Raw genomic sequence first — 19,334 nt, 5'->3', positions numbered from 1 at the left:
CATAAGCTTTATAATTTCTGCAAGTCCTGAACAAGCTTGCTTGTGCATTCTAGGAGACACTGTGGTTGGTGAGTTATCAGACAATTTCCCCTGTGATTTCTACTTTCACAGATGTCTTCATGGATAACAGGGTATATATACAAGGAGTTGGGGGAGGAAAAGTGGGAGAAAAACATGGGAAAGGATACTAATGTTCAAGAAATAATGTACCCATTATCTGACAAATGTAACTGTAACCTCTCTATATATCACATTGACAATTAAAAAAATAGTCCTGACTAGACTTATATAGTTTAGCACAAGTATAAAATGTCATCTGTTTACACCAAGGTCTTATAAAATAGCAAAGCAGCAATTGTATTTTTAGATATTTTTTTCACCTTGGAAAAAATATCTGGTAGAAAAATAATTTGTCTCTGCCCCAGTCTAATGTAATGGACTCAATAGTAATATAATGAATAATTTCCTAGCTCCTTTCCTAGGGTGTTATTAGTTTTCTATACATATTTATTTTATTTTATTTTGTATCTTGGAGCTCTGGACACTTAATAACATAATTTACCCTGATTAAACCACAGATGGGACTCTGTAGGACTCAATTTAAGAAAAAAATTAATGCATTTAATTTTGGTAGAAGTATGCAGCAAGATACCAGGTGACTCAGCTAAGTAAGAGAAGAACTCCTAATTACACTTCTTAATCAAATTGAGTGCTGAGTGCCCTTCTGGGCTTAAGTTCTGCAGACATCCAATTGAGGATTGCTGACTCAGTTGTCCCAAATTATAAAATAGGGAAAGGGAGATGTCTGTGTTGAAGGTACCATGAGTTTTCTAAATATTTAAAATTCATAATCACTGTTCTTCCTAGAGCACTGTGTCTAGGGATTCTTAACAATGAATGACTCTTTTAGGTTTTTCCCTTGAAGGCAGTTTTCTGAATTCTATTCGGCATTACCTGCTGTTTTATTATGCATTTTCTCATAATTGCTTTTGTGTAATCAGAGTTAGCGGGCTAAAGAAAGAAATGGCTAGTCATATTGCAAGATATGGAGTCCAGGGCGAAACTGAGTATTATTTTAGGATTATTTAAAAATGAATTAACTGTACGCTTCTTCTTCTTCGTTATCATGATATTTTCTTATTAGAATGGACCTATTCATCATGTTTCTCTTCATGCTTTAGCTTGTGATGAGAGTATATTACAGATCGCTCCCAGAGGGATTCTTCAAGATGTTTTTTCCCTTGTGTCAGGTATGTCACAGTGATGGAATAAACAGCCTCGCTTTATCTGAGATGGAATCTCACTAGGCAGCCCAAACTTGCCCTGAACCCTCAATCTCTCTGCCTCAAATGCTGGGATTACACACAATGTATGTGTCTAACTAAGGAAACAGCATCATGGTAGCTCTGAGCAAGGAACATAAATAGATTCTTGGATGGGCTGTAGATCATGTTTCTGGAGACCAAGTCTAATTAACCAAGTTTTGAGGGGGAAATTATTTAATTGAGATGAAGGCTTGACTTGATACATTTACTTAAAATGACATTTTGGATGCAGTTCATAGGGTTGCTGGACATGTTTGACAGGCAGCAATCTGGCCACTCGACTGGATGTTGGCTTTTTTCATCCTGGATTTCTAGTTGGCATATCACAGTGAGTAGATTCAGAAGTGGGTGCAGCCTTTTCATAAGAGTGCTGAATTAACAACTACAACAATGACGACGATGACAACAACAACCGTTTCACTTAATAGGGCACAGGGGCTCAAACCAGTAACTCTAGTGATTTGGGAGGCAGGCATTGAGATAATAGTCGAAGTCTGTGAGATGTCATCCATCTCAATCAATGGATTGGCGCAGTTGTACACACCTGCAATCCCAAACTGTGAGGGAAATATGATGGCTGAGCATAGAGGCCCAGGCTTGGCGTTGCAGTGATAAAGGGAAACATCATTAGGAGGATCACAGGGCAGGCCAGCCTGGATATAAAGCCTGATTCTCTCCCTCAAATAACCACCAAACCACCCTCCCCACACCCCCAAGTGCAGAGTGGCTTAAGTGATAAAGCACCTGCTTAGAAAGTGTAAAATTCTGAGTTCAAATTCTGCACTTACAAAGACGAGTCAAAACAACATTATAAAAGTACCAAAAGATAAAACTTGCTCTTAAAAAAAAATCAGAGGTATGACTGGGTGCTGGTAGCTCACACCTGTATTCCCAGCTACTCCAGGAGGCTGAGATCTGAGGACTGTGGTTCAAAGCCAGCCTGGACACAAAAGTCTGTGAGACTCTAATCTCTAACCACCAGAAAAATTGGAACTGGCTCAAAGTGCTGGAGTACCTGCCTTGAGCTGAAGAGCCCAGGCTCTGAGTTCAAGCCCCGAGACAGACACAGACACACAGACATACACAGACACACACAATCACAAGTATGCTGTTGCTTGAGAAACTGGTCCCAAATTAACTTTCCTTCATGAAGAATTGAAAATGGAAGACAGAGGCCGTATGGCATTTTCTAAATTAGGAATGGTGGAAATAGGATTTAAGAAAAAAGACCAGTAGAGGATTTTCATTGGGACCCAGAAGAAATGATAGAGACTAAAGGGTTTTTGAAAAGAGGGTTCACTAGAGGTTTGCTACCAGCTGTAATCCAGGCACCAGCATAATTTTTGCCATCCTTTGAAGCTCACTAATGACGCATAGTTTTGTGAGACTGACCAGTTTTTAAGATCATTGGATGGTTTGTATGCCAACCACCCATTGTGATTTGTGATTCCTGTTTGAGATAAAAGATCCTAAAAAAATTCTCCCTTTATCTACAAAGTTTCCATGGCAGGGAACTGCACTTTGTTGTGCATGAAGCCACTCTTATTTGATCTGAACAATACTTGCATCCGCATGAAAATGCTGCTTTATTGTTCTCAGTTGGCAGATTAATTTATAGGCAAAGTCTATTACAGTTGAGATTAGAATTTGGATGTGAATGAACAAGTCATAAAGCTTGACAATTTAAAGTAACAATAACTACGGGATGTAGGGGGAGAGGGAAGAAAAAGAAGAAAGAGAGTAAAGGAAGTAAAGGAGTCAATTGGTGCTGGTAAAGTTGAGAATTCAGGAAGCCATGTTTATTTTTCACATTTCAAGTTGCAATCAGTAAATTTTGGGATCAAGGCATGGAGAAAAATAGAAGGCATATTAAGGTCATTTCCTAGGAAGGAGTTAACAGGTAGCACATAGGGATGGCAATCCATGAAGTAAAGGCAGAAGCATGGAACAAACACAAATCACAAGTATGGGAGGTAGAAGCATGGAATAAACAGAATCACAAATTTGGGAGAAATGTCACTTATCTTGATTTCTCCAAATCCAATTAAATCAGTGTCTATCAAGCTAGTTCAAGCTAGTCCACGGGATTAGGATTTTCCTTCTCACCTATTATCCTCCTATGACTTCCCTGAGCCTTCAGTCTACTGGTGTTATTATTGCTTACCTCACTGAGCTTTCAGTTACTTTGAGGATAAAATTCAATTAAAGTTGTAGGAAATTTGTTCAGTACATAACAACAGAATGATGTAAAATAACACAAATAGATGCCATAATGTCTCTATTTGCATGAAACATAAACTTTAGTAAATAGAAGACCTACAGAACTGAATGAATGTATGTATGTGAAAGAACTTTGGAAACTGTGAAGCACAACTACAAAATGTTATTAATTTTCTCCAACCTCACCTTGCAGCAGATTTTCTAGTTGTTGAAGAGGTAAATATATCCTTAGTCACAGGTCCATGTAAATCTCCTCACTTATAATCAGAAGTAGAAACATGACTGCAATTCAAAAGCAAGTAAAGAAATATCTGGGAGTGAATTTCCCTTGCCCATAGAAGGGATAAATATGTTACCCATAGTATTTTTGAAAAATCAATATACTTGGTGAAGCTATTTCTTTTTTCTTGCATTTTTCCGCTATGGTTTATCCTCGTCACAGTATTTGATTTTGGTTCCCCGTGTATTGTATATACATTGATCTGAATTAGAGAAGGGGAGGGTGATAACAAAATGATGAGATAAGGACAAAGGGTGATTGAATGCAACAGCAATACTCACAAAAAACTATGTGGGACCTATGGCCACCTAATCTTTGACAAGGGAGCCAAAAAAATAGAATGGAAGAAAGACAGCCTCTTCAACAAATTGTGCTGGCAGAACTGGTTAAGCACCTGCAGAAAACTAAAGCTGGATCCTTCTTTGTCACCTTGCACTAGAATTAACTCCAAATGGATCAAAGACCTGGAGGTAAAAGCTGACACACTGAAAACTTTACAGGAAGGAATAGGAGATACACTAGGCCTCCTTGGCACAGGTAGAAACTTTCTTAATAAGGACCAAGAATCAGAACAAATCAGAGAAAGTCTGGATAAGTGGGACTGCATTAAACTGCAGAGCTTTTGTATGGCAAAGGACATAGCTAGTAAACTAATCAGGAAGCCTACAGAGTGGGAGAAGACCTTCACCAACCAAACAACGGACAAAGGCCTCATATCTAAAATATATCAACAACTCAAAAAATTGAATCACTCCAAAACTAACCTGCAAAGTAACAACCATCGCATTAAAAAATGGGCCAAAGACTTAAAGAGAGTCTTCTCTGAAGAAGAAACAAAAATGGCCTATAGACACATGAAGAAATGCTCCACATCTCTGGTCATAAAAGAAATGCAAATCAAAACAACTCTAAGATTCCACCTCACTCCAGTTAGAATGGCCAGGATCAGGAAAACGAATGACAACAGATGCTGGAGGGGATGTGGCCAGGAGGGATCACTACTACACTGTTGGTGGGAGTGCAAACTCGTTCAACCACTATGGAAAGCAGTGTGGCAGTGCCTCAAAAGGCTAAACATAGAACTCCCCTATGACCCAGCAATTCCACTACTTGGCATTTACCCAACCATCCAGAAACAAGGACATACTAAACCCAGTAGCACAACAATGTTCATTGCAGCACTATTCACCATAGCAAAGATGTGGAACCAACCTAGATGTCCCTCAGTTGATGAGTGGATCAACAAGTTGTGGTATTTGTACACAATGGAATGACATCGCCCCATTTGTTAGGAAATGGAAAGACTTAGGAAAGATCATATTAAGTGAAGTAAGCCAGACTCAAAGAAACTTAGGCTCAATGGTTTCCCTCATTTGTCATAATCAGTAGAATCCTTGGGCTCTCCTAGCAGAGATTTGCAATAGAGCAAAACCTTGATACATAAGGCCATATAATGTGAAGCTAATTGAAAGGACCTCCAGGATATTGAAACAAAAGCCATATAATGAATGATTGTTGTCCTTAATGTACTATGTTGTCTCTCATCTCCTTTGCTGTCCCTTGGTTATCTCATATTGGTATAGTATCTCACTTTGTTATCTGATATATTGAATTTATTTGTATTTGGGTATTTGAAATTTGATAGGGAAGGGGGGAAAACCAAGACGGGTGGGGGGTGTGGGGGGGAGGGAAATGGGTACCAAGACATGTGAAAGGGTATCAATGTATGTGAATTAATGCACCTTCTATCTGGCAAATATCATGTAACCCTTTTACTAATTACAATAAAAATAATAGGTTAGTAATAATAAATAGAATAAATACTCTGTAAAAAAAAACTATGTGGGAAATGAACTGTAAATCTTGGGGGGGGTTACTGGGGAGGGGAAGTGGGAGAAAAACGAGGGAAAGGGTAACAATGTTTGATAAGAAATATACGCACTACCTTGTACATCACCTTGACAATAAACTAAATTAAATAAAAAATGGAACGTGTTCATACTCAGGTTTTTGTATGAAATATAAGGAGCTTATAAGTTCATCTTTTGGATTTTTAATTTAATTTAATTTTATGGTAAGGATGATATCAGAGGGGTTACAGTTATATACGTAAGGTAGAACATTGTTAGTCCTTCCCTTGCTTTCTCCAACTTTCTCTCCCCCACTGCTTCCCTTCCCCCCGAATTATCTTGTGAATATTGATGTTGCATTGATTCACCCTTTGTCCTTTGTTTCACCATCTTTATGACACATTATCCTAACAGCTAAGAAAAGCATCAATCACTCTTCTTAGAAGGATCAGAGAATGGGATCACTGATCAAAGTTCAGTCTCTAAAATGAGAGAATCAAATAGGTAGCTGTAAAGAATTGGTGGTCTTTGTCCTGCTAAAATGTAAGTTGTGTGAAGGCCATGAATTTTGACTCTGTCCCTAGTGTTCAGCATATAGTGTAGGTTTAGTAAATACCTGTGGTTTGATAGTCTTCTTTCCATCTTAAAAGTTCATTTTTCCCTTTGTTCCTAGCATTAGTTCAATTACAACTTTTGGCAAGTTTTCTATTCAGTTTAATGTATCCCATTTACCATCTATGATCTCTGTCTTATAATGTTCTTTGTGTTCAGGAACTATGCTCACTTTAGAGTGAGTAGGTAATATATGTGTGTGTGTGTGTGTGTGTGTGTGTGTGTGTGTGTGTGTGTGTGTATGTTTTGCCAGTCCTGGGACCTGACCTCAGGGCCTGGGCACTGTCCTTGGACACTTTTTGCTCAAGACTAGTGCTCTACCACTTGAGTCACAACACAACTGCTGGTTTTTTCTGAGTATGTGGTATGGAGGAATCTAACCCAGGGCTTCATGCATGCTAGGCGAGTGCTCTATCATTAGGCAACACTCCTGGCCCAGAGTAGGCAATATTTTTTGTTATCAAAATGTAGACAGGTAGAATTTGCACTGGCTGCTAAAGAGTGCACCTGTTAGACCATGAGCTGACCTGCCCTTGAGGCCACGAGGGGGATGGGAAATGCTGGTGGTGGATTGAGAAGATGAGCTGAAAATCATTTTCTCGGCCTCTGTCTTCCTCCCCCGCCTTAGTATCAAAACTTTCTCAGGAAATACATGAATGTATGATGTGCTTTTTCCAAATTTGTATTTGTTTGTCATCTTGATCAGAGGGGGAAGAATGATCAGAAGCTCCACTGTCTTTTGCTTAAGCCAGGTGATCACATGTATGCCATCCCTGTATGTAAACATTTGGGACTAACATGAGGAGGTGCTCATTTTTTTCCCCAAATGGATGGTACTATACCTTGAACTTGTGGCACTACAGAGAAGATGAAGTCCATGCATGTGGATATATGACTGCCCTCAAATCCACTTAGTGTGTCTTCTCTTTTGTCCGTCTACTTTGATTAATTCCTGGATGCTGAAGTGGAATAGGAAGCTTCATGCCGAGGTCAGTACCCCACGCCTTTATCTAGCTCTCTTTATGTCTTTGTTCCTAGGGGAAGGAATGCAGGCTTGGAGATAAAATAGACCTAAGTTTGCATCCCACTGTTGCCGTTTTCTGGCTGTTTGGCCTTGAATTAGTTCATTTGTCCAGTTTCCATCTCAGTAGAACAGGGACGATAGCAGCTGCTTTACTTAGATGGATTGCTGAGAGAATTAAATCACCTCACACAAGGAAGGCATTTCTGTCATAGCCTGTCGTTGATACAACGACTATGAAATATAGGGTGGTTATTATCATTATCTAAGAAGTTCCCCCTATTGTTTTGGTGATACGAAAAATTGTTTCCTTGTGCTTGTCCAATATTTTTGGAGTGGGTCTCAGAAGCATAAGATTGGAAAGAATTTTCATTGCCACAGAATGAAATAGAAGAAAAGGTAAACAATCTCCCCCAGATTTCCAGGCCTGTGCTAATTGTCAGTATAGTGGCTGAAAAGGAAAAAAATAGGCAATAGAGGTCTTATTTTCTGGGGCCCCTGGAGTGGCTGAAAGAGTACTCATGGTGACAGATTGAGAGAGGTCACTTCCTGACAGAGTGACAAGGTTCTCTCATCTGACAAGGAGAAGGAATTCTCTTTTTGGTCCTTCTTCCTCTCATAGTACTTTCTCTCCCTAGATACCTTCAATTATTTTACACATTTGGGGAGATTTTCTAAGCATCTGGTGCCATTTGCAGTGCCAGTTCCAAAAGTGGACCCAGACACTTTCTAGAGGTCAATTCCTGCAAAAAAAATGTAACTCACTCTTTTTTTCCCATTGTGGAGCTGAATCTCTGCAGCTGAATGAGGACTATAATGATTTGTGTAGCAGACGGGCAAGTGTGCCATCACTGTACATATTGTTTCCTTCAGACTAGATGGAAGACTATGTTATACGTCTTCCTGGCTCTCCCATCACCAATTCCTCGCACCTCTCCTGCTCATCAGGAGATGAGAAAGCTGCTTTCTCTATTATAAAAATTGCTCTCCCTAGTTTACAGCAATTTTTTTTGGTGTTAAAATAGTATTGTTATTTGTCCAAAATTTCACCAATCCGCCATTGTTTTTCTTACCCTGAACATGTCTTAAAGGCAGTGTGACATGGTAGACTATTTCATATTGTAGAGAGCACTGACATTAACTCAAATCCCAGCTCTATTCATTTCCAGCAACGCTTCTGGAGAAAAGATATTCAACGTGGCAGGACTCTGGTTTTTTCGTTGAATGAGCCCTTCTTGGTTGTTGAAGGATGACAAAAAGGTAGTTTATGAGAGCTCTCAAAAACGATTAGTTATCCCTTATTATTTGTTCTGATTTTAGAACCAAACTCCTAGGAAAAGGAGACAAAACAGGAAGGTTAGACACCTAATGCTGAATACGTGTGCACATGCTTCCTGACAAGTAGGACATTATTTTTATAGGATTGTTGTAACAAAATGCTATGAACTGTGTGGCTTAAAATAACAGAAATTTCTCTCACATTTCCTGAGGCTGAAGTGAGGTATCAGCAGGCCCACATTGTCTCAAATGACAGAACCTTTTTTGACTCTTTTAGGTTCTGATATTTTCCAGTAATTCTTTAGGTTAAATGCTTAGCATGTACATTCACTTGAACATTTTCTCCCTCAGTACCTTCTCATCATTTCCCATATGCCTGTGTCTTTCTCTGATTGAATCTCTCCCTATTTTAAAGACATCAGTCATATAAAATCTGATATGACGCCATTATAATGGGATTATTTACAAAAAAACAATTTCCAAATGAGGTCATAGTTTTATGTGCTTGTTATGAAGATTTTAGCATATCTTTTGAAGAACATAATTCAAACTATATCAGGCATAATTGCATTATTTTATTTTATTTTAAAAGCAATTAAATCTTTATTTATTTTTGGAATATTTTTAAATTATCTTTAAGTAGTTGTTTTATTATCTTTGTTATCTTTAAGTAGTTGTACAAAAGAGTTGCATTCCACAATGCAGTTTATGAATTCAGTGCATTTTCATTAATGTTGCCCTTTCAACATTCTCATTTACCCTTCCCAACTTATGCTTTCCTTCACATTTCTTAATTTTTAGGATATGTGTTGAGGGTTTTTTTTTTCTGCCTATAAAAGAAGTGTATGGGGCAAGGAGTTTAGCTTAGTGCTAGAGTGCTTGCCTAGCTTGCACGAAGACCCGGGTTCGATTCCTCGGTACCACATACATAGAAAAAAAGCCAGAAATGGTGCTGTGGTTCAAATGGTAGAGCTTTAGCCTTGAGAAAGCCCAACGACAGCGCCTAGGCCCTGAATTCAAGGCCCAGAACTGGCAAAAGAAAAAAAAAAAGAAGTGTATGCATGCAATGCGTCTTGATCTGTGCCATCCCTTCAATGTTTTCAGCCCCCTTTAACCCACCCCTTCCCTTATTTTTCTTAATTTTGTGGTATATACATTATTTTATTATGGGTGATGATTCTTATTTACTTTTTCTGAGCGACTAAGAGACATTTCTTCATTAGACTATTGTGTTTCATATATCTATTGATTTATCTATTGATCTCTCGATAGATCTATTAACCTACCAGTTATGTATCTAAACAAAAATTTATTTTTCACTTGAAATTTTCATTTTCTTCACTGGTGACAGGTGTGTAAACTCTTTGAAACATTAATATATATTAGAATCAACCTACTGGAGGGTGAAAAGAACTCTAAATACTAATAATAGTTAATTCCATGGAAGAAAAATATGCTTTCCTTAAATAGTGTTACATTCTTTTCATGTAAAATATTTGTTTTCTAGTGAAAACAACACCTCTGTCAGTTCAAACAATGCTATTTGTGAGCAAATTGTTCGGCACCATTTCCTGGGCCAGTCAATAACATTGGTATACACACAGCAAATCATTTCAATTTACCAACTGTTCTGAAATTATCTGACCAAGCAGAAAGCATTAATCTGAATCCTGTTACAAATGGACATTGAAATAAGGACATGAACCTTGGAGAAGATGAGAAAGAATCACCTTCTCTCTGATGTGGAATGGTCCCTTTTATCATTGTTCCATGTTTTTCTTCTTTTTTATTTGTAACTAATGGTATACTGACGTTCAGGTCTGTTGGTCTTAATCTACAAACTAGGCCATTAGCAGCCACAGTTTGCATGATGGCGTACCAATTAAAATTAGGAGATTAAAGAGTAATGTTCCTTGCTTGAGACTAGTTTGCATACCAATGACAATTTCCTAGCTATTGAATGAGGAGAAACCTAAATGGTCAGTGAATTTGGTATCATTAGATTTAAGAGACATTAAATGGGGGAAGGGGCAGAGAGGAGGGAGGGGCAGGGGCTAATGTGCTTAGGGACTGGTAATTAAAAAATGGAAACAAGTTTTTTTTTTAATGTGTACTATTTACTATTCTTCCATTCTTTTTTACTTTCATCAAATATTGCAACATCTAAATTAAAAGTGGCCCAAACTGAAAGGAAGGATACTTAAATTCCATGTTTTTCCATTCCAGAAAACTTTGACTTGCCAGTTTTCCTCCCTGTAAATTAAGGAGAGGATATTTATTTAAGACTTTACTATAGATAAGGATGGAGCAATAGTGCAATAAATGAATGAAGTTTGGGATTCAAACTTAGAATGTGTTAAAAGATATTTTTAGAAGAGTTCAGAGATAGGAAATTAGGATTCACTGAATTTAGCTTTAACAAAGTCACATTTATAAATGATAAAAACCCTTCTGCTAATGCCTTTTCTGTTTATCTTGATTTTTTTGAACAAATCACTTTTTTAAATTAAAATTTAATTTAATTTAAAAATTAAATTTATTTTGTTGTACAGAGGGCTTCACAAACTACTTCTTGAATTCTTTCTGACACTCAGTTCTCCCAGGAGTTTTCAAACTTGGCGTATGTTTTCTACCTTTTTTTCCTTTCTGATCCAGGCAAGGCAAGAATTCTCTCTTCATTCTTCATTCTTCTTTCTTTCTTTTTTTTTAAACCATCCTGCCAGAATTTTTACCGAGAGCCTTTAATTTAAAGGAAAGTTAGCTGGTAATAACAATCACTTTCTTTAAATATGGATGAAAGAAAAATTGGTGGAGCCAGGAAGGGATGAAAACGGAGGTGGCAGCTTCCCCCCATGAATACATTTGTTGCTGATGCTGTGGTTCCTTGGGAAACTTTCATGACTTGGAAATAGATCAGATAGTTACCAATTCTATTTCTCTTATTTGTGAGCTGTGTGGTTTACTATAGGCTCATATCAAATATCAGATTATATTGCTGCTTCTTACTTGGGTTCCAGCATATCAGAAATGTATCTGGAATGTAAGGTATGGTAGAGTATAGTCTCTTCACATGAAAACCATAGAGCCATTTCCCAATCATTGCTGATTGGGCCTAAAACCAATAAATCTTTTTTTTTCCCTGAACAGTAGTCAGTCAGAACCTTTCTCCTGGGCATTTAAACTAAGACACACAGCAGGGGATTTAGTCAAAGAATCAAATCTGAATGACCAATGGCGGATCTTTCTCTCATGGCCATGTATAAGATGAATCAATACAGAAATGTAGAAAAACAGGTGAGCAGAGCCTAAAAATGGAGATATAAACTTCCATTGGAGATATAAACCTCTCAGGACTAGAGAGAACCTAGTTTTTTAATTTACAGTGTCTAGTATGTCCAACTAGGTTTAATGTTTTGCCATTGGATGTCCAAAGGATGCGTGCTGTATTCTTACCATATTACCCTTCCTCCCTTGGCTGTCCTTGGGCTAGTGTAAGTGTAAATCTCTTCTTTATAATAAAGTGTGTTTAGAGAAAAATTTGGATGACATTTATTTAATATTTTCATATTAGCATTGTATTGAAGAAATATTTCTCACAAGATTTTCCAGCTTCTTGCACTTTCTACTCCCAAAGAGAAGAAAGAATTATTTTTGGTGGGCTGAGAAGGTAGTAGGTAGAATAAATATAAATGCCCCCCCACCCCGCATATACACACCGAGTCTTCCCTTGAAGATAAGAGTATTTGAGACTTTTTTTTCCCCCTTTACTGGTGAAGATTGATGTCACATTACTTTGGTGACAGATGTCTAGAAAATGTTTTGTAGTCTGTCCATAGTAATATAGATTGCCTTGCAAAATAGCCTGAATGAAATATCTAAACTGGCTTCATCCATAAACATGATTAAGTTCACTAATAACCATGAAAACAAAATTTTCTATTGGAGTTAATTGTGACTTGAATAGGTATAAATGTTAGTGGCTGGAACAGATGAGCATATCCGCTTAAGATAAATGCATTTATCTTGTAGGAATGATGAGCAAGTACATATAAAGGCCATTTCAGATGAATTTTATTTTCTTCTGGCTCATTGCTTGGTTTTACCCTGTACTTTGCAGATTTTCACTGGGAATGGCTCAGCCTCCTTTTTCTGGCAGAGAGACAGTGTGCGTTGAAGAACAAAGTCCTTATCTTTGTCTTTTTTTGTGTGGAGGGCACTGTCTTCTGAAAACGTGAAACATATCTTTCTTGTCAGTGGCAAAGAGAGGTCTCTAGGTAGAAGGGCGTTGAGAATTTCTGGGAGGCTAAAGGCAGAAGTGTCACTTATACCATCGCTGAGGAGAGCCTTTTCTAAATATAGACGATAGTGTCTGCTCTGGCACAAAGACAGCCTGAAGTTTGTAAATAACCATTTCCATGAATATTTAGTTCTTTTAAATAATAATGGAAGTGATCACTGATTGAAGGTGTTCATTTAGAAAATGTTTAAATTGTCATTAAATAGTTATAGATGAAGGAGTTTCAATTCAACATGTCTTTTTTTTTTTTTTTTGTAGGTCTTGGGGCTTGAACTTGGCCTGGGTGCTGTCCCTGAGCTCTTCAGTTCAAGGCTACTGCCTGACTCTTGAGACAATCCCCACTTCCCATTTTCTAGAGGTTAATTGAAGATAAGAGTCTCAGGTTCTTTTGTACCCAGGAAGGCTTAGAAACTTGATCCGTCAGATCTCAGCCTCCTGAGTAGCTAGGATTACAGGCGTGAGCCACTGCACCCGGCTCAACATGTCCATTTGAAATATAATTCATGAGGATCAGTGAACATATAAAATGTCATTGGCAGCTGAAATCCCCAGGTGGGCAGGGAAGGGCCATGTGTAATATTAAATTTCTTATTTCCACTCAGGATTATATCTGGGGTTGGGTAGATTACCAATGTATTTGAGTGACTTTTTTTTTTTTGTAATTTGGTAGATGTCTTATTTTTTTCTTGAATGGAATAGTCTGATTGAAATATGTAGTTCCTAGATTTATAACAGTCTAAACTACAAGGACCATAATACTTCCATTGTGTCTTCCTTCCTTCCTTCCTTCCTTCCTTCCTTCCTTCCTTCCTTCCTTCCTTTCCTTCTTTCTCTCAATAGCCAAGCGTTTGACAGAAAACCAAAGAAAATCTCCATGGGTATTTTGAAGACAATTTACATGATAGGGTTGTTTACAGAAATGTAACTAAGATTAGGGAAGTAAGGTGCTCGGGATTCATGAGGAGAGCTTGGAGTCCTGGCCTTGGCAGTCCTGGCTTTGTCCATCTTCTGCTTGCCTGTGAGTAGCACAACCTCCTGCCTGTCTTTTTGCTGATCCTGACACTCAAGAAGATCTGAAGGCATTTTTAAAGAAGAGCCAGGAGAAAATGCTAACTAATGAGATGATCTAAGGGCATTGGCCATGAAGGGATAGAATTTCCACATTTTATTACAACAAGAAGTCAGCAAGAGTCCATCCTGTGGAGTTTCTTGTGTTGGTAGGATGGAACTGGTAAATATTTATGGAATGCTTTTATTCTATTGCATAAAGAACCAAGCAGGGTCAGATGTGAAACGATTGAAGCTAACTAGGCCTTTGTATGAAGGAAATCAGTGGAGCCATTTTGCAGTGTCCTTATTGTGTCAACTGTACTTATTTCTTCTTGTTCTTAGACCCATTTTGATGACCTACGTTATTCTTCAGTTCTTGTTTCTCAGTTAGCATGCATACAGATAAATGTCCTCTTTCTGTGCTCTTAAAGTCTGATGATCTCACTAAAGGGTCTGGATATTTGGAAGTAAAATGAGATAATAGGTAGTAATGCTACTTTCTGGAACAGCCTACCCTTCAGACCCCAGGGACTGAAGACTATACACATAGCTTTCTTGAAACCCATTTATAGTAAAATATAGGTCAGAAGGAGATAAAAAAATATTACTTTAAAAATTCCTTCTTATGGCTGGGAGTGTGGCCTAGTGCTAGAGTGCTTGCTTAGCATGCGCAAAGACCCAGGTTTGATTCCTCAGTACCACATACACAGGAAAAAAAAAGCTGGAAGTAGTGCTGAGGCTCAAGTGGTAGAGCTCTGACCTTGAGAAAGTCCAAGGACAGTGCTCAGGCCCTGAGCTCAAGCCCAGGACTGGCAAAAACAAAATGTCTTCCTAGAAAGTCAGAAGGGTGGTGAAGAGTTGAATTTGTTAGACTAGGAGCTGATGGTTTGATATTTGGTGTGTTGTTGTTCAACTCCAGACAGAAATGCCTGGTGCACACTTGGAAAAGAAATTGGGATCCACATAAGTTGTGACTGAAGGCCAGTCACAACACAGTGAGTACATGATACAAATGCAGAGAGAGAAAGATCTAAGAACTACAACTGAGTTTGGGGGGGAATATTATTTTTCTTTTTTCCTTTTAGAATTGCCTTTTAGTGCCAGTCTTGGGCTTGAACTGAAGGCTTAGACACTGTCTCTGAATGTTTTTTGCTCAAGGCTAGCTCTTTACCACTTGTGCCACATCTCGACTTCTGGTTTTGTGGTGGTTAATTGGAAATAAAGAGTCTCACAGACTTTCTTGCTCAAGCTGGCTTCAAGCCCTGATCCTCAGCTCTCAGTCTCTTGAGTAGCTAGTGAGTCAGTAAGATTCTTGGAGAATGCAAAAGCAAATAAGACATAGATTCTACTAATAGGACAATTAGAACAAAAGATGAGAGTTGCTCTAATAAAATTTTGTTTTTCATTTATTCATTATTATTTAATTATTTCTTCTTACTGATATCTCTTTTGTGAGATGTTATATATATCTATATGCATATGTGCATATAATTTGTTTTAATGAAGCAGTTGTTATTTAAATTATGAAGTAAGTTAACATTCAACAAGTTAAAACAATTATTGGCTTAATTCTTTTACCTCATGCAAATAGTATGGTTTATATTGTCTTTATATCTCAGTGCAAAACTGTACAGATTAGTATCTTTAGGGGAAATGACACTTTCAAACTTAGTGTGCTATAAAAGAAACTATATTTTGTTTTCTCCAAATTACTTGGTCCTTTCTAAATAGACTTTGGTACCATCATTTTAATATGAATAATTGGAAGAGCTGTGATAGCGAAGCAGACAGACTTATGAAATATATTTCCTGCCTTGAACTGTTCATTTGCTTGCATGATTTTAACCTGTTCTGAAGGCAGATTAACAGCATTTAACAGCTCCAAAGGAAAAGTTAAACAATTAATAGTGAATTTAGACAGATGGCCCCACATCTAAAATGTGTGCAGTCAGAAGCAGAAGGGACTGGTACTCGCCAGCGGATAATTCTGGCACATTTTCTTTCCCTTGATATGTTTCATAAGTGAAAGACTCCCTTGTGATGGCCTGTGAGGAAATCCTCTTAGTTTAACAACCACTGAGAGGAGGGCATAAGTGTGCTTTTTAAACTATAGCCTCTGAGCTATATCTCTGGCTTTTTCTGTAGAAAAATATCAGTAAGGACTTAATATAAGAAGAAGATTAGAATGAAAATATTTTCTGACAAAACTTGTTTTAAGAGAATGTAGAAAAACTGAGTTTGGGCTGAGGTAGCCTAATTCTTATCGCTTTCACCAACTGCAAAAGTTTCCTGAGATATCTGGAGCTGGGCCAAAAATGCTATATTTTTGCTTGTCAATCATTGTTTAGAAGTAAAAGAGACTGTTTTTGAATGCATCATGAGAATTTCATGGAAGGTTCACATATGTGTGTATGAATACATGTGTGTGTATGCATGTGTAAAGAACTGAATACTTGAATTAGTTACATTATTAAATTAAAACCAATCAGGAAAGTTGGTTACTTTTCTTGCTAGTAAAGAGCATCTAATTTTTTTCTGTGAAACACTGCATCTCTTAAATATACAGAAAATAATGAAAAAAGTTCAGGAAGTATGTATGGAAACATAGAAAGTAACATGTAAATTATTTATCATTAGCTGATTTATTTCTTTTTGAGAGATAATCTTGCTGTGTAGCTCAGGCTGGTTTTGAACTCAATATCTTTCTGCTTCAGCCTTCTAAATGCTGAGATAAAAGAAATATGAAATCACATATAACTGCTTTACTATCTAATGGATATTTTACTCACCTTCAAGTTTATCAAACCAAACTATTGAGCCCAAAACTTACACCAGAGTTTTGAAGTGTTGGTCATGAAAATAAAGAGAACTGAAACTATTTTAGGCAGTTCTTAAAAGCAAATGTAGAGATGTCTCCAAATTCAAGCAGTTTATATTTCCTACTTCTGTTTCTCCTTCTGTCTTTCAGGACCCAAAGCTATATAGGGACTTAGTAGCCAAAGCCTTCTACTCTTGCTGAAACTTATGAATTAGGAAGTTGAAGTCTACTAATGAATGTTGGCAACTCTGGAAAGTGGGATTTGTATAAGCACATTGGAGGCCTATATAAACCTCAGAACCATGTATTGAAGCTGATTCCAATATGCCTGTGATAGAAAGGAGATGATCAAGGGAGATCAAGGAGCAGTACTCTGATCAAAGGAGAAAAGACAATGAGAGAAATGGAGGCTTCTGCTGTTACTCTAGGAGCTGGCATCTGGATTCAGGTGCATATAAAAGATCAAAAGAAGCTGGCATGGTATTCCTGTAATCCAGTTCTACTTGGAGAATCATATCTCACAGGAAGCCTGTGCAAGAATTTAGCCAGATTCCACCTCAACAGTTAGGAAAGGGGTGGTGGAACATTCTATGATCCAGCTACATGAAAAACTATAGAAGCTACAGGTGAAGCCTGGCTTATACAAAAAGAATGGGACTCTATCTGAAAAAATAACTAAAGCAGGAAAGGTTTGGTAATGGGTCAAATGTAGAGTGCCTGTCTAGCAAGCATGAGACCTGAGTTTAAGTCCCAATATTGCCAAAATATTAACATTATTGTAATATGATATTGTTACCATAACATTCTAATGTTATAATAATAATGTCATATGCCTTGGCATTGTGCATTCAATTTGTCATAGACTTTAGGAGGGTTTCTAAGAGTATCTCAGCCCCGTTCATAATTTTACATCTCAAGAAAAAGAAAATAAGTTTAGAGTTAGAATTAGAACCCAGGGTTACTGATGAATTTCACTAGCAGTGCAGAATTAGGGTACAGGATATAAAATAGTCATAAAGAACATAAAATAGTAATAAAGCATTTCTGCCTATGGTTCTCCTGAAGAGGATCAGCTATTATGCCCCAACTAAGTTTAGTTGAAGAAAGATAAACTCAAGAGAATTTCAACCTTTGAAAACCTTATTTAAATCTGCTATCTTCTTAACAAGATCTCTAGAGAATAAGAGGTCATATTAAAACAAAGACAAACCAGACACCTGAATTTCTTATATTGTTCAGTTCAGGCTGATGCTCGGTTGTTGGATCTGGACAGGGGTTCTTGGAGTGCTGGCTGGGTGTCGTGTTGAGTAGAGCCAGTCTTGCCAAAATCCCTGCAGGAGGAGGCATTGAGAGAGGGCAGGAATTTAGTAACTGGCTGAGCAGACAAAATATGCTAAAGTGTCTAACTAAAGATATTGATTTGAGGAGTAGAAATTGAGGTTGAAACTATGGTGTGGAAACTCAGTATAACAGAGAAAGCAAAAGTAAGTAAGCCAGAAGATTATGACCCACCCAAATAGAGAATCTCAAAGGAAAACTTAATGCCACTTTGGAATGAAATCTTAAGGCTGCAAAACCAATTTGGAATTTATTCTGCTGGACACCATTGGCTCATACATGTAACCCTAGCTCCTCAGGAGCCTGAGATCTAAGGATCATGGCTTAAAGTTCACCCATCCAGAAAAGACCCTGAGATGCTTATCTCCAATTAACCAGCAAAAGGCTGGAGGTGAGTGCGGCCATGGTTAACTTGATAGAACATAAGTCTTGAGCAAAAATGTCAAGCTGAGTTATGAGATGAAGAAATATGGTTGGTACTAGGTGTCATTAGACTAGTTTGATGCCTACTTTTGGAAAATGTTTACTGATCACCTGTGTAGGCTAGATCCAGGCTGTTAGAATATGAGATGTTGTGAGAAAAGCGCTGCTAATGCACTTTCATTTAGACTACAAATATTTGCCAGGACAGAGAGGGTCCTTGTCTTTATAAGACACTAATCTCAAAAGCATGATTAAATATAAGTATGTATGTGCTCTGGAAAGAAATAATGTGATATCCAGGGATTCTTTAAAGTAGATGCCTTGGGAAGACTGATTGGATGATGTGATATTTGAGCTTTTGAGATGAATTCATTTATTTGAGGAGTCGATGAAAGATGTCCCAGGCACAGAAAAGAACAGATAAAAAAAAGCTAAGGAAGGAAAGCTTCAGGGTACTCTAGAAAGTGTACTTGGTCAAAAGTCTACATGTCTAGACCATCATAAGGAGAGAAAGAAGGGAGGTCACAGAAGGGTCTAAGGATCTAAGCAAATGTGGTAGCCAGCCTTTAGGATGGTGCAAACATGATCCTTTTGTACTTGAAGTCAGAGTTGAACATTCTGGCCAATACAGTATATGACATCTGACCTCAGACATCAGGTTATAAAAGGTTCTCTGTCTCTGTCTCTCTCTCTGTCTGTCTGTCTGTCTCTATCCATTTTCTTCTCCCTCTCTGCCACTGTCTCTCCATCTATCCTTGACTCTTCCATTCCTCCCTCTTGAAGACTTCTGATCCTTAAAAACTGGGAGCTGGAGGCAGGCAC

Source organism: Megascapheus bottae, chromosome 13 (assembly GCF_031878675.1).
Source record: "Megascapheus bottae isolate mThoBot1 chromosome 13, mThoBot2.hap1, whole genome shotgun sequence".
NCBI classification, from domain to species: domain Eukaryota; kingdom Metazoa; phylum Chordata; class Mammalia; order Rodentia; family Geomyidae; genus Megascapheus; species Megascapheus bottae.
The sequence above is the reverse complement of the archived record's forward strand: the minus strand, read 5'-3'. Positions refer to the sequence as shown.